The sequence below is a fragment of the Neopelma chrysocephalum genome, unplaced genomic scaffold, assembly GCF_003984885.1.
Source record: "Neopelma chrysocephalum unplaced genomic scaffold, ASM398488v2 Primary Assembly neopelma1_97102, whole genome shotgun sequence".
In the NCBI taxonomy this organism is placed as follows: Eukaryota; Metazoa; Chordata; class Aves; order Passeriformes; family Pipridae; genus Neopelma; species Neopelma chrysocephalum.
In genome coordinates, this window is record NW_020925744.1 from 5,975,191 (window position 1) to 5,992,380 (window position 17,190).

Genomic DNA, 17,190 nt, shown 5'->3' on the forward strand with positions numbered 1-17,190 from the left:
TGAATTGAGTTCATTTTCCCTTGCTGGTTAACTTTTAAACCAGCACAGTCAGATATCTAGAGAAATATCTCTGTGCAAAGACATCTATATTTCTGGCAAAACCAAAAACCAGAAGCAATAAAGCTTTTTCTTTGTTCACAGTCTCAACAACCATCAATCTGTTATTACTATTTAAACATCTCTGTAGATCTATACTTCTTCTGAACAGCCTCTGCTGAGCCCAAACTTTTAGAAGCTTTCATAAATAGTGCAGCTGTGTAATTTTATTTCATTTCCAATAGAAATCCAACCACCTTTAGCTGACTCCCTGGACAGAAGGTATAGACATCAGTTATGAAAACGATTTGCCCCACTACAATGACTGGAATGGATAGTTTGATGCTGGGAATGAATGGCTAAGTGGGAATGAATTATTTAGTAGCCAGTATCCAAATTCAAATTACTGTGATTCATTCCTGTCCTGGGAATGTGAAAAATATTTTTGAACAAGAATGCATTAGAGCAATAGTAAATGGAAATTATATGTCAAATCTGCATGCCTCTCTCTAGTGGTAACCTTTGAGCCCAGGGACTTTGTCTTTGCATTAGCACTAAAGAAAAAAGATATATTTAGCCTTAAGAATAAGCATCCATAATCCTCCCCATATTACCCAGTGTTGTAGGCTAAAGTACGACATCAAATACCCAGTAACAGCTAATTCCCCCTCTAACTTTCTAGTTCAAACAAGACAGTAAATTCTTTATAATTCTTTACTTGTCTTATGTAAGTTTTATATAAGGAAGTCTTCAGGATTGAGGAATATGGGAGCTTCCGTAACATAGAAACCAAAACAGAAATGGAGGGAGCAGCAGGTGAGATCACCCAGGGCTAGTGGTGCCAGTAATGCAAATGCAAAGGCCAGTCAGGAAAGGAGCCTTTGAAAAGAATGCACTTACCCTGTATTTAAAATTATACATCTGTTTTTTTCCAGTGACACAGCAACTGAAACCACGCATCATTTGTGCTGTTCCGTTTTTAATAACTGCACATTTAAAATCTTCCAATGTCAAAATCATCTCTGTTTAAATTAAGAAAGTAACTAATTGGTGTAAGATGGCTTATCCTAGGTCACAGTTTTACACCTTGTTTTGTTCTGTTTGGTTGCTTTTTTGTTGTTTTGGGTTTTTTTGGGTTTGGGGGGTTTGGCTTTGGGGGTTTTTTTGTTTGGTTGGTTGGTTTGGTTTGGTTTGGTTATTTTTAGTTTGTTGGTTGGGGTTTTTGACTTGCATTTTTTTGGTTGGTTCGTTAGTCGGTTTGGTTTGGTTAGGTAGTGGTGGTTTTTTATTGGTGTATTTTAGTGGTGAGGGAGGGTTTTGCTTGTAGTAAAAATTTGAATAAGAATTCTCTATTTGTCAATTTTCTCTTCAATCTTCTTTCCACTTATAAAACACCTCCTCTCAGTTTTTCAGTGAGGAAGCTCAGATTCAGGGTTCTTTCTGCTAAAAGCTGCCTTTGTTGTGCCTCAGTCAGCTACAACTTGCAGCTATCTTTCCAACTGCCTGCCACTCACTCATCTGGTGCTGGAAAAGCCAGGTGCAAAGTGGACCCAGAGTACTTCCATCTAGAAGCAATTTTTCACTAGAATCCAGACAGTAATATAAAGTTATGAGGTGGACAAAAAGAAAATTTTATAATATTTCTTAAAAGGAATTGTCAGAGAATTTCTTGAAAACCATTAGCGAGTTCTGATGTCTTATGCCCTCTGCATATCTCAGATGTAACTTTATTAAAAAAGACTAAATATTTTGAAAATACAGCCCTGTGAGGACTACTCCCTGTTTAAATCACTGCTATGCATCAACAAGAGGGTTGTTGTAAGGTCAAAGATATTACACGATATAGTAACACAATAAGAATAACTGTTTGATATAAATTTACTATCATAACACTTCTGGTAAGAAAGGGCTTAAACAAGGAAGCACACTCCAAGATGCAGTTTTTCCTACACAAATATTTTTTGCAAAACTGAAAAGCAGTACCTTATGAAAGTATGCCCATCTCTGAAAAACAAAATCAAATACCAAATTGGAGTAGTCTCAAATTACAACAGCTAATCCAAAACCAGCCAAGCTAAAAAGGCTTGTAAAGGTTTGCTGTTCCTCAGCAAAGATTGAGGAGTACGTGCAGGAATACCTACCTGTGCTACAAGAAAAGATGTCATTTTAAAGATGGTTTCTGATATACTAGTCCTTTAAAACATCTGACTTTAAAACAGCACAGGAGTCTTTTCAGAGAAGCTAATGTTCCTTAATCTGGCCCCCTCCTATTTCCTCTAGTTTTAAAAAGATCTAGAAATTTCACCTCTTGAGAATTTTATATCATCAGTAGTTTCTAATTCTAAAAGGTTAATTAGAAAATACTAGCACTTCCATAATATTTTCCATTCTGATTTTTAATCTTCTACTGGTGTGCACATGAAGGTAGAAAAATAGCTTTCTCCTTTTTCCAATCTTGAAAAATATTAGGAAAAGTTTTGTAATAATTAAGTAATAGTAAAATAATTTACTCATCAAATTGCATGTTATACAATTGTACGTTATATCCCTATATATATGTTGTTGTAATCAATGTTCTGTTAAGGCTAGGGGACTATAAGTCATAAAATAGTTAACATGTTAGTATTATAAGTTGATAGTCCTGCAGCTTGCAGTTCCTAGCTGACAAGGCAAATTATTATGCTTTGCTGAATACGTATGCTGTATTTTTTATTTTTTTTTTAAATATATTGTCTAAAGTGTACTTATAAAGTAAAGAAGAGAAGGACAAGAATCAAAGGGTCAAGTACAAGGGAGATAGGGAAGAGCCAGAACGAACATCTGGAAAGTCCCACACACCAGGCCTCAAGGACGAAGGACTAATTAAAACTGTGGATGGAAAATACCTGGCAGCTGAACTGGGCCCACAAGAAAGGACCAACCAGAACCAACCCCGCGGACTCAAGCCCAGTGAAGAGCTAACAAGTGACTATGGGAGGGGGATTGATAAGGGTATAAAAGCTACTGTTTTTGCCAACTGCACTTGCGGGCTGTGTGGAGCAAGGGTCTCCCAGGCCGCCCAGCACGCTGTTTTGCTTATTTGCACTTTACATAAATCTTTAATAAATTTTTGCTGCTATACGTCGATTTATTTTAATTACTTATAACAGTTTCTTCACCCAGAGGGTGGATGGGCACTGGAACAGGCTTCCCAGGGAAGTAGTCACAGCACCAAGCCTGACAGAGTTCAAGAAGCATTTGGAAAATGTTCCCAGGCACATGGTGATTCTTGAGGTGTCCTGTGCAGGGTTAAGAGTTGGACTCGATTCTTGTGGGTCCCTTCCAACTCAGAATATTCTGTAATTCTGTGATTCTGTGAAGTAGTCAAGTCCATCAAAGTTGCTGCTTCCTGAATTTCTTATAGCACAATCCTCCTTCAAAGTAGGTGTTTTACCTGTAACTCCTACACTGAACTTTTCAGAAGTGGTCCTACAACATTTTGCTGGCGGGTTTAGTCAACCTAGGTCTGTAACTGGGATTTGTAATTGTCGTAGGTTAGGAATTCAGGAGAATTTTTCTTCCCCTGCTCCACTCCAACAACTGGAGTGAGTGGGCGAAGAAAGCCAATTAGCTTCACAAAGGATCTGGCCGAATTCCTGGTTAATGGCCCATCAGAGACTGGGGGATTGCTGGCCACCCTTACACAGGACAGTTTAGTTTTGCTGGGTGCTCTCTCTCTCTGGAACAGAGACAGAGTCTGTGTGTGGGCTCTTTTAGAGAAAAAGCCTGGAAGCCAGGCCTTCTAGCTTCTCGTCCTGGTGAAGCCAGATCACTGCTCTCGGCTGGTTTTTGCACACTGCCTCATGACTCCAGGTGGACCTGCTGCATTTTCATCGGGGAGTCTCTGTGCTCACTGAGAGAAAAGGCGGAGCTTTTGGGACGCTATCAACTGAGAACCACAGTGAGTCCTGTTGGGGGTGAACTGTTTTCCTTACCCCTTCCTTCCACTGGGGGTAGGGTCCCCCATGTTCTTTTTCGGCTCCTCCCGCGACCCGTGAGCAATCCCCCAGACCCCTCTCCCCGCGTGGTGACCGCCAGAGCCCAACACCGCCCCCTGCCGACCGCAACAGAGAACTGCAGGACCTGCACCTTCAGCGACCCATCAGCGCCCCCTGCAGGTCACGATTAGGACTGCACTAAAGGACAGAGAAGTATTCACCCAGACCCTTTTTTTTCTAGGACAACTGTCTAGTTTTTTTGTGTTCTGTTACTGTTTTTGTTAACATACATGTATCTTTTAATAAAGGGTTGTTATCTCTTCTGTTTTCCACACTTCCTTGATTAAAGCCGCATAATTTTTAATTCACAATTGCTGAGAGAGAGGAGTTTGTTTTGTCCCATAACTCATCCTCTTTAGCAAACCTTCCAGTCTCTTCAAACTGAGACAGTAATATCATAAATCTACATGGAGGTACATGCTTTTTAAAACCTATTAATAAAAAATAGCAATAGTTGAAAAGTACACCCACAATGAAACTAGTTAGAGAAAAAACTTTATTTTCTTATTCTTCCAAACTCCAGCCTTTAGACCAGTAGGGCCAAGCCTCTCCCCTGGGCATTTTAATCTGTTTTAAATGATAAACATTAAAAAAATAGGAGATTTTTTAAGTATCTTTTTGATTATTAAATGTATTTTTTCTATACCTAGTACAATATCATCCCACTTGACTGCATCCAAGAAGCATGTTGAAGAGCAACAGAGAAGAAATCACTGCTAGAGGTAAGACACCTATTTCACAACTTCAGAAAAGGAAGATCAGGTTAACAGAAACTGCTACTAGGAAGAAGGCTGGTGAATGTTTATCACAATGTAAAAGAAAACAGTCTTATAAAATAGAAAATAAAGTTCATTTTTACAGCTTTATCTTTATCTGCAATGTACACAAAGTCAAATCAATAGTATATTTATGAGCTTTTTTTGAGATATTATATGATAACAGAATCACTACATCACAGAAGCATTTAGGTTGGAAAAGACCTCCAAGATCATCAAGTCCAACCTTTGAGCGATCACCACCTTGTCAACTAGACTGTGGAATTAAGTGCCATGTCCAGTCATTTCTTGACCACCTCCAGGGATGGTGACTCCATCACCTTGTGGGTGGGCAGTCCATTTCAATGCCCAAAATCCCTTTCCATGAAGAAATTTCTTCTCATGTTCAAGCTGAACCTCTCCTGTTACTAGCTGCCTGGGAGAAGAGCCCAACCCCCACCTGTCTACAACCTCCTTTCATGTAGTCGTACAGAGCAATAAAGTTATCGTAATGCCTCCTTTTCTCCAGGCTAAACAACCCCAGTTCCCTCAGCCACTCCTCATAGGACTCACTCTCTAGATACTTCCTTGGCTCCACTACCCTTCTTTGGACACACTCCAGCACCTCAGTGTCTTTTTTGTAGTGAGGGGCCCAGAACTGGACACAGGACTCGAGGTGTGGCCTCACCAGTGCTGAGCACAAGGGAACAATCACTGCCATGGTCCTTCTGGTCACAGTATTTTTGATCCAAGCCAGGATGCCATTGGCCTTCTTGGTCACCTAGACACACTGCTCGCTTGTATTTAGCCAGCCGTCAAACAGCGCCCCAGGTCCTTTTCTGCTGAGTTGCTTTCTGGCCAAAGGTGGTATTGATCAGTATTTCAGGTCATGCATCATACGTAACATAGATGCAAGAAGAAAACAGGTTAATATATGGGTCTGCTTTGTTCCCATGAAGAAACACACAGGTCTGTGTCCAAGTACTGGGTTACTGTCTTCTCTCAGTGACTGGATCAAAGCTTTTCAGCCTCGCAAGGGGAAAGAACTTATGTCTGTCTTTCAGAAGGTACTCTAAGGAGAACTCGGAGGCATCTGAAGCAAGACATACACAGTCACTGGGATGAGGTTCCTTTCAGACACACAAATCTGCTGGAATAGAGATTTGTACATGTTCATCTAGAGACAAGAATTGCAGCAGCCATGTCAACTACTGCTGCTCCTGGCTGTCCTCCCAGCCCTGCACAGGCAGCAGAATACATTACCCTGCAATGCTCCAGCACAAACTGGCATCCCTTCTGCATCAAGGAAAGGATGAGCCAGTAAATCAGATAAGCTTAAAGCAATAGTAATTAAATGTTGAGTACTGTGATGCTGTGGGGAACTCACACTGCAATGGATGCTCTGCCACAATTCCACTCACTCACTAGCTGAACACCAGCTGGAAGAACAGAAACTGTTGTGTATTTGGGAATGGATGTTCTCATTCCTCACAAGGTGTCAAATTATTTCCATCTGCTACCTGCAACTCTTTCCTCCTATAGCTCTCCTGTAGCAACAGATAAATATGAAACATATGTAGATTTCTGTGTGGCATCTGCTCTGTTTCAGCTCATAGGCAGGAGATTAGGCACATTTTAACCACAAAACAGTTCTCAGTAACTCACCATGGATCACCAAACTTATAAAATAATGCTGGTAGGAATGTCGTCCACCTTGTTGACCCAAGGAAGTAAGTTCAGGTCAATGTGCTAATAATGCCTTCCTGTCTGAGACATTTCACAGGTTGTTAAGTTCTTATTATTCTGCTTATTTAGAGACATCTGACCAGCAGCCTGCATGCAAAACAAATTTTGTGGAGTCAGCTGGGATCAGGTCAGCAAACTGGTTTTATTTCAAGACAAATGTATGAAATCCATGAGTTTCCACACAGGCAAAGTTCCTCAACAGCAGCAAAGGGATTGAGTGATACCTCTGTGATTTGATTTTTATTTCAAAGACTTACTGATATTTTTTGTAGAACCTGCTTTTATTTCAGTGTCACTTCTGCAATATAAAACTGAGGCACAGAATACACTTTGTAAGTGGCTCATACAGAGTCATATGAGTATACATAAACTTTTCTAATTTGTTTTCTTTTATGCAGGGCTCTGAAGGCGGAGCTACAAAATATGCATCGATTATTTACCTTGTTTTGCCAGTCATCTGCCTATTTGCTTATTATCCTGAGCCATCATGCTAACTGGTTGCTCAGTGCTTACCAATGAGAAGAGATCAGGAAAGAAGCTGAGTTATTACCATATATCATTCATTTGCAGTTTATTTGTAACATAAACCACAAAAAATATTAAAAATCATCTTTGCTGATTCTCTGTTGAGAATCTTTCAATATAACCCACTTCTTAGGCCAACAGAACTTAAAACACACTTGATTATGTGCATGCTAAGTATTTCCTTGATCAAAACCCAGAAAATGAGTATTTTTCATTAAATTCCTGTTTACTCATTTCTTCCAGTGTAAGTGGTACTCAGTTTCACAGTACTAAGTTTAATAAAGTTGCTTGTACCTAAGTTGTCCCTAATAATTTGTCCTTTATGTTTTACTTTCAAAACATACATAGCTTGATGGCATTGCTGCCCAACAAGCAAAATAATCAAGCACACAGTCAGTGAACATTTTCTAAGGACAAGGTAAACATCATCCCTTCTTCTTAACCAATCATTTCATGAGTGTAGGTGAACATCACCTCTATCCATGACTTATCCTATTCAGCATTCCATCAAAATTTAAAGTACACATTGGCAAAGCTGGATCACTTGACCATGTCTATTGCACAAAAAAGCATTTAGCTGATGGTATTCACAAAAAGATGGACGGTCTTGCAAGCTCTGCCAAGCCAACAGGTCTTACTACCAATAAATCAGTGGCAGAAGTGATGAAAACTAATTTACCTACTGATAATTTTACCTCTTTTAAAGGTGAAGCCTCAGCAACTGCTAATAAATCTACTTATACCAGAGATTTTGTGTTTGATGGAAGGTTTCAAACAGTGAAGTGCTGCATTTCAAAATCTCCATATATAGTGAAGGTTCAGTATGATTAATGTAGGGAACATGTCCCGAGGTGCAACGGGAAGGCACCGAAGCTAGGGGACATGCGCAGAAACAGACACTCCTATTGGTTAAGAGTCACGTGGGATCAAGGTATAAAAGACTGCGCGTTGTTTGAATAAACCTCTTTGTTTACCATCTCACAGGGAGCGTGACATGATTTCTTTATTATATAAAGGCAGCGGCCACGTGGCCGCTACATATGGCGCCCCAACGGGACCGAATCTACATTAGATCTGATATTTTAAACCTGTAACAGGTATATATCGGTAGGATCTCTGGTTATCACTTTAGTTTTATAAAGTGGGAGTCCTTTTACCGAAAAAAACCTAGACGTCTGTAAACGTTCCCTTGGGGTAGACCAAGGAACGAAGTTAGTGAGCTCAAAAAACTATAGGAAAGTGCACAGAAAACAGGAAGAAAGAAGAAAGAAGAAATCATCGAGAAATCGGAGTGGGCAGGCACCGGAGAGAGAGCGGAGGGGACCAAAGCAACATCGCAGCGGTGAGTGAGCTGAGAGGCAGCCCGGGAGGCTAGAACTGCTCCCTGAGCGGCAGCGTGACCGCAGCCCGGACCCCCGAGCCGCGAGACACGCTGAAACCGCGGGAAGCCTCTGCCGCGCCACCACCGCCGCCGCAGCTGGAACAGCCACACGGATCAGCGCCGCAACTGCCAGATACCACCCCAGCCACCCCGCCTGGACCCCCGCATTGGCCGTCCGCCTAGCGGAAAGCACCGCAGCTCCGTGCCGCCTGCCGCCCGCACGCAGTCGTCCGCCACTTCCACCAGCCCCGTGCCCCGTCCAGGAGCCGCGCTGGACCGGTAGAAGCGCACCGAATGCGCGCCGGCAATTAGACCCCCTCGCGGCGCCTAGCGAACCACGGGACCCCCGGAGCCGCTACCCACTGACCCCCGGCCGTCTGTAAGGACTGCGCCGATCCTTAGAATCGGGAAAAAACTGCTGAAAGCTGCCGCGAACCCACAGAGAACCAGTTGCTGCTTTTGCCGCCGCTTCCCCTCTGCTGCTGCGCCGAGAGGGACCGTCGCCGCCCGAGCCAAGCCCCGAGCCCGCCTGCGCCACAAGAGGACCCTGTGCCAGTCGCCACCGACGCAGCCGCTGCCACAGCAGCCCGAGCCGCCAGCGCCGCGAGAAGCCCCGCTGCCGAGCCGCGCGCCTGCCGTTGTTTGCAGCCACCACCGCTGAGCCGGGAAACCAGCCGACCAGAACCAGCAACCAGCAACTACACAAAGAACTTCCACCCACACGCATCCAAAGCGCCGAGAAAAGGTAAAATGAGGAATTTTTTCCCCACCGCAATTTCAAAAGACACAAATACACTACACACAGCCCACGAATGGACAACGCAAGAGCATAACACCCACAAGCACCCCCCCAATAATACTGCTAGCAGCAGCCGCCCAACTTTTAGGCATAGGAACACAATGCCCAAAGTCTGGCGAGGGGGGGAATGGGAAATGTTCGTGAATTGAGCACTGAGTCAGAAGCCCAGAGCCAAAGCGACACAGGCCATTGGGAGGGGACGGAGCCTGTGATGCGAGATCCCCTCTCATGGGATCATCGCAGAGGGCTCCGTTACGGCGACCGGGGGGGCAAGCCAGCAGAATTGCCTCCCCATCCCGCGGATGACTGCCGGCCGCGTGGTACCTCATGGGCGTCACCATCTTGCCCATCAAGTGGCCCGGGTACTGAACTGTCTCTTCCGGTCCCTGAGCCGCCCCGCCCCACCCATAGGCGCGAAGGGGGAGGTAGCCCCGCCCCCTCGCTGCCCACACCCCCCCACCGGGAACCGAGGCTGCTGCAGCTGCGGGGAGGGGGGGATGGGGGGAAAAGGAGGAGGGACTCTCAGTAGTTCCGTCGGGAAGGAGCGAAAAGGCAGATGGGGGAAAGTCAGATAACAGGTGGAAACAAAACAGGAATGAGGCAATTCTAACGAGTAACCTGGAGAATAATCGGGCATACTCAAATGAATTTAGCCAAAGCCACACCCCTCAGCCTGAACTCCTGCACGGAGCTACTCGGAGGCTGAGGCATTTGGTAAGAGATAGTGGTATATCCCTAAATGATGCCTGCGGGTATCCGAAGGCATTGAATTCCATCCATTTTTCCACCTCACATGACACAGAACATGTGGACTGGTTATCTGACTTTCGGGAGAACCGTGCCAAAAGCACAGCAAACACCCCAACTGATATAACAATAAATCCATTGACTGGAGAAGGAAGACACAGCACAGCAGGTGCCCAATTAAATCACCCCTGAGAAAAATACAAAGTAACAATCAAACAGGTGCTGAGAGCCATGAGAAGACTTCTCACCACAGACCAAAACAGCAACCTGCTCAGCACAAGAGTGTTACAAAGTTGTGCTGAGCCAAACCCACAACATTTAAATTGGCTGTGGACTGCTTTACACAAGCAAATTAAATACAATGAAGCCAGAGAGATGCTGTATAAGCAGTTGGCTTCTGATAAAGTGAACACAAGCTGTGAAAAAGCTTTGCAAACCCTCTCTAGAGGGGTTGACTAAGGCACTGCTGAGCTGGTTCAACCTTACGGAGGATTTGGCTCTGAGGAGCACCGGTCTGCCTCTCTAGCTGTGGCCCTAAAAGCCCAGCTAGGAATACGAGAAGAGGCCAGACTTAGAGCAAGTGGTGTCAGGTGCAGTAGCACTGACCGCTTTCAAGGAGATTATATCTGGAGACCCCTGTACAGCAATGCCCCAAAATACTCTAATGGCAAGGAATGGGCTGAGTTACACCCAGGGTGCCGAGGGCGAAACAGATGCCTTGCTGCCAGCATCGCACTGCTTGTTGCCGCGCTGCTTGTTGCCCTCTGTGCCACTGGCTTTCATGTGCCAGAGAGAAAGCAGCTCGAAGCGAGCCCCAAGGTGGCAACAAACAGCCCAGACAATGCCCCTATATACTGCACACCCAAGAAAGGTGACAGGTGGAGAATGCTGCCAGACTCTAGAGCAGTAAGTGCAGTCATTAAGCGTGTAGGAGCACCGCAGCGTGGACTGCCTTCACCCGATGTGCTCCCAACGAGTTGGCCGCTATTGGTAACTGATTCAAAGACTTGTTCCTCTACCACCTTCCTACACCCTGAGAACGTTCCAAGGCTTGCCTGTCCCATCATGGCCTTGTGCACGGCCCATGCAAGTATATTGCTGGGCTGTCTCTCCTCAGGGGATGCAAATAGCCCAGCAAGGTATCAAACAACCACGATACATCCTTATACAGGTAACATACCAATGAGCATGGCCACAGGAAATGAACTGCCATTTACTCTTACTGCTCTAATCAAAAATGTCCAAGATGCAGGGTTACAGCTTGCAGCGGAGAAAATTCAGCAACCATTACCCTGGACTTTCCTTGGACAGGAATTCATGCAGCAAAGGAATTCTCCACAGCTGCTGCAGCTCAAGGTAAAAAACACTTTATATTTACACGAGTTGCAAGAGCTTCAGGGGGCCATGAAGTGGTTAAGGCCTATTTTAGGCATAACCACAGAGGAGCTACACCCTCTGCTTCAGCTGCCAAAGGGAGACTCCAGTCCAATGTCTAACAGGCTACTGATACCAGAAGCCAAAAGGGCGTTAGGCATTCGTACCAAGGCAATAGAGAGAGGGATAGGCAGAGGGAGAAATCCTGAACTGCAAATCTGCCTAGCCTTCATTCCCAGCAAGTATCAACTATTAGCAGCCTTGTTACTGTGGGATCAGACTGAAAAAGACCCACTGCAACTTCTAAGGTGGCTAATTTTGCCCCATGTACCATCTAACACTGTGTGGACTGTTAATGAGATGTATGCAAAGCTTGTCATTCAAGGCAGAGAAAGACTGCAGCAACTGGAAGGACAGGACCCTGCCTTTACCACCATCTACATGCCAGCTACGAAGGACAATTTGGATAGGATGCCAGCTGAGGACACAAGGTTCCAAGCTGCCTTAGCAAGCTTTCATGGTAAAACTTTCATACATCTCTCAAAACACAGGTTGTGGGCAAAGATCACTAATCTACCTTCAAAAGCCACGACCAGATGCAAACAGGGACCAGTGAAAGGCTTCAGGGCCTCCACATCTGCATCTGGGAACGGCATAAAGGGCTGTAATAACTCAGGTAAAATCCTGCTACAAAACAAGGGAAGGACAGATGCAGACCACGAACCAAAGCTGTGCAGGTTCTGGAAATGACCTCGTCTGTATTGTCTTGGGAAAGTTTACTAAGCAATCTTTTAATATTGTAACTGATTTCTGCTATATTGGAAGTTAATACCCCATCTTGAAGGTTTGTTTATTTGAGATATCGTTAGTTTTTATCAGTTAACTTAAATGCGTTCTATTTGGTTTCTTGTGAATCATATGAGGTTTGGATTTTCATACATATGCATACAAAGTAACATAATGACAGGTAAGGGCCAACAACTGATAAAGAACTAAGTGACTGACGAAATAACAACGTTTAACATCATATCTAAGGTCTTGAAGCAAGCGAAATTGTCTAGTTAATTTTTCCATCAGAACGCAAGTTCCTTAAACAGACAATTCAAATAACATTCAATCAGCTCAAGACTTCATCATGTCACGCCCAAATTGTTAAAAAATCACAACAATGCCATCTCAGAATGCGTTAACCCCACATGGTTAATTGCAAATGAGATTGAGCAAACAGGTATCACACACATCTCTGAATTGGACATATTATAATATGTACGTGTAACAGTAGGTATATACCCGCACCACGTAACCTACACAACACCCACTGCAGAAAAGGCCAAAAGTGTGAGACACTTTGGCTTAGTTGCCCAGCAACTCTTGGTCCATAATATTCACAGTAAAGCAGCTATATCTCCTATCAAATAGGAAAATTATCATGTCACAAGTATTCAACACTCACTCCTTACACAGGTAATTATACAAAGAGCACACAACACATCAAAACAGTGTCAACTAAACAAAAAAGGGGGGAGAGAATCTGTATAGCTAAAAGAATATCTGTGAAAAGCCAAGTATGTATTAATTTTCAAAATGTGACAAGCTGGAAACATGTGAGTATGAAAGGTAATACAAACCCCAGGCGAGTGTACCTCTCCCAAAACATCGGTCATGGTAAGGGAATTGATATCTGGGCAGTGGACGGAACCACTAAATCTAATTTGGGAGAGAGGTTACGCTGGTGAGTCTGAAGAAAAAGAGTTAAAATGAACCCCTTCCAGGTCTGTTGCACCCCACAAGGTACAAAATCACATCAGCAAGAACCAGAGTGACGCAGGTTTATTTTAAGGACGACCAGTGTGGCAAAAAGCAGTTTATAAAAATCCGTGAATGTGTGTATGATGTGTGGAATGATGGCCATCAAAGCGAATGAGAGAATGAATGGACAAGAGTGTTGTATGTCTGGACAAATATTGAAACACTAAAATACCTCACAAATAACAATACCTCCGCCACAGGGTCATTTAAGAGAATTTAGTTTTGCTAAGCTTAGCCTGTTTCTTAATAAAGTTGTACTCCCCAGTTATTTAAAACCCTCAGGTTAATAAAGCTTATAAGTTTGCACGGTTAGGCCAAGGCCTATAGATTAATAAAGGTATTTCTCCAAGTTGCACTACCCTATAGGAATATAAGAGAGTTTTAAAAGGTTCACAATAGGACTATAAGAGGCCAAGGCAAGCAGTATGCTGGATCATTGCAAGCCTTGGTAGTTTATAATGTACTGTTCTGATTGTTTGCGCTGTTGTTTTTGTAATGTTCTCGTGACCTTCTTATACAATTAGGAGGGGGGAGATGTAGGGAACATGTCCCGAGGTGCAACGGGAAGGCGCTGAAGCTAGGGGACATGCGCAGAAACAGACACTCCTATTGGCTAGGAGTCACGTGGGATCAAGGTATAAAAGACTGCGCGTTGTTTGAATAAACCTCTTTGTTTACCATCTCACAGGGAGCGTGACATGATTTCTTTATTATATAAAGGCAGCGGCCACGTAGCCGCTACAGATTAACAAGAATATCAAATTAAATACATGAAACAGTGGCATTATTAACCCTTTTCCATACAGCACAATTTTGAAGTGTGGTCTCTATTAGAAGAATTTGCAATGAAGACACTTGTACAGAGTAACTCAAGGAAAGTGAGGTATATAACTCTTCAATGTTAATTCACTGCACAGTCACTACTAACTACAAATACTATCACTTTGACCACCACGGACAGATTAACCATGACTTTGGCTGCTGCTCATAAACGTTGCTGTTCTGATTGCCAGTCAGGACTCTGGCAGCAGCTGTCATCATCATCATGGCTAGGCTTTGCGAACGAAGATTTGGGAAGGGCTCTACCCACGTTTCTTGCAAGCGCGTTGGTGGCTAAAAAGGCCAATACGAGAAAGGCAAGTCCAGTTGCAAAAGGCACAGCAGAAAGACTCCTTAGATGGTATACTCTGGAAGGCACAATTCTTTCCGCGTTGTCTTTTCTCCTCAAGGGTGATCCTACGTGCTTTCTCAAAAGCATCAGCAGCGTTATAGATGGTCTGTCTCCAGGCCTCCTGATTGGAGGCCAGAATAGACCAGTTATGGTGATCAATATGGCCGAGGCTGAGTTGTTGCTTCAGGGAATCCTTGTATCTTTTCTTCGGGCCTCCTCTCTTGCAGCAGCCAGTGGCAAGTTCACCATAAAGCAGGATCTTAGGGAGGCGGTGGTCCTTCATCCTGGAGACGTGCCCTGCCCATCGCAGCTGCGTTCTCAGTAGCATGGCCTCAATACTTGTGATTGCTGCCTGTTCAGGAACAGATGTGTTGGTCACATAATCTGACCAGTGGATGTTTAGGATTGCACGGAGGCAGCGCTGATGGAAGCATTCTAGGAGACGCAGGTGGTGGCGGTAGATGGCAGCAGCTGTATAAAGGGTAAAAAGACCTATGATGGTTGTAGGTAGGGAGATGTCAAACTCAGTCTTCTCTTTGCCGAACGTTTCTCAGCACCATCATCTACAATTCACAAGGGGTTTATAACAGAGGAGCATAATATGTAGGTGTTGCACAACAAAAAGGTATATAAGCAAACAGGTTTATAAGAGAGACATTAATTCTGCAGTTCCTCTACTGGCTGTAGAAGCAAGTTGTAGGATAAAACCTCACACTTTGAAAATCAGAAGATTGTCAACCTGAATTTTCTTTGGGTACTTCAGTATCTTACCATCAGAATCCCTGTCACAGTATCTGGGCAGTCTTCAGCCCATGATGAAAACATTGTTTTCACTTCTCTTTTATGCACAAATCATTTTGTCCTGTTCTGAATGCTTTCTTCTTTCTTTTTTCTTCTTTTTTTTTTTAATACATTTTAAAGTCCAGAACAAACATTTATGCAACATAATAGTTACTGAAGAGTTGAAAAATTTATAATCTTCCCATTTGGAAGCATGATTTTTTAGATTTTAGAGTTTGTTATTTTTAGATAGATAATTTTCTGCTCCAGATGTCCAAATACTGACATTTCCAAGCATTACTTCTACATATTTGAGTTTAAAAAGGCTATAAATAGAAACAAAGGGGCTGATAGTTTTGACATCAGCTGAAGAAGAGAATACAGCTGACTTTCTTTAACAGGAGTCACAGAAGATGCAACTTGTAAAAGATGAAAAAATAAAGAGCTCAAAATCTACGATGTTAACACCATTAAAGATTTTTCAGTTTAGATATTTCTAGAGCTTGTTCTATTAATCTCTGAAGAATGGTGTTGAAAATGGGGTTAAAGTCTTGCACCTGAATAACTCCTAGTTGTGTCATATTAGATATCTGGGGTTTTCTCTCTTCCTCAGACAACTATGATCAATTCACAGACATTACAGACTTTGGATAGAAAATCTCAAAGGAAAATATTTTTTTTTGTAATACCGAGGATTTAAGTGCACAGTGTGGAATATGCTATTTTTCATTTGAGATAGACTTGAGGGGAAAGTGTAAAAACCTGAGGGAGCAGCTAATTAAAAACTTTACTTTGCACACTTCCTTAACCCTCGCCTGAATGCAAGTAATTTTCAATTATTACGTGGATACTTTGTGGCCAATGGGGCCTGACACTTTTCCCCCTCTACCCAGTACTGGCAAAGTTGCACCTCAAATCCTGTATTCAGTTTTGGGCCTCTCACGACAAGAATGACGTTGAAGTGCTGGAGTGAGTCCAGAGAAGGGCAACAGAGATAGTGAAGGGTCTGGAGCAAAAGTCCTGTGAGGAGCGGCTGAGGGAGTTGGATTTTTTTACCTGGAGAAAAGGATGCTCAGGGGAGACCTTATCACTCCTGCAACAACCTAAAAGGGCATTGTAGCCAGGTGGGGGTTGGCCTCTTCTCCCACGTAACAAGAGACAGAGACGAGACAAGAGGAAATGGCCTCAAGCTCTGCCAGGGGAGGTTCAAGTTGGATATTAAGAAAGAATTCTTCACAGAAAGGATTGTCAAGCATTGGAACAGGCTGCCCAGGGAAGTGGTCGAGTCACCATCCCTGGGGGTGAAGACATGTAGATGTGGCACTTAGCCACACGGTTTAGAGGTGAACAACATGATGCTGGATTAACAACTGGACTTGATAATCTTAGAAAACTTTTCCAAATGATTCTGTGATTCTGTTCTATAATTTGAGAATAGCAGCAGCTGGTGTGGAGGCAACAGCTTTCTCTTTGGCTACTGGTTCTCGGTCCTTCCACCTTCCCATACCTTCTTCCTCAAGGCAGAGGGTTAGTTCCCAAAACCACCTGATCTCGACCAACATTTCCTCCCTTTTTTAATTGTCTTTCTCAACAGAGCAAAGCCTGAGTTTGGTTCTGCCTTAAAGCAGGAAACTAGCAGTGTTGGTTCAACCTTTGGAGAAAACTCTCCAAGCACAACTCATAATGAAGTTTACTAATAAAATCCCAGAATTATGACAGTAATATTAATCAATAGTTTTAGTAAATAGTGAGAGAACTTTTAAATACCCTTTTCTTCATCACAGATGATGATTGTCAGGACAGACTTATTTCCTTAGATATACAGTATGGAGTAACTCTCAGGTATCTTATCTATTCTTTGAAGTTACATATTGGCAAAATCGATGGTATAGCTACAAACAAAAAAAAAAGGATACTTTCTAAACTAAAATACATTTATCTAATAAGCTACCTTAATATCCACCCAGCCTAATTAATTACTTTAGTTCATTTGCTTCAAGTCTGATTTGTATTTGTGTTTTGCAATGTCA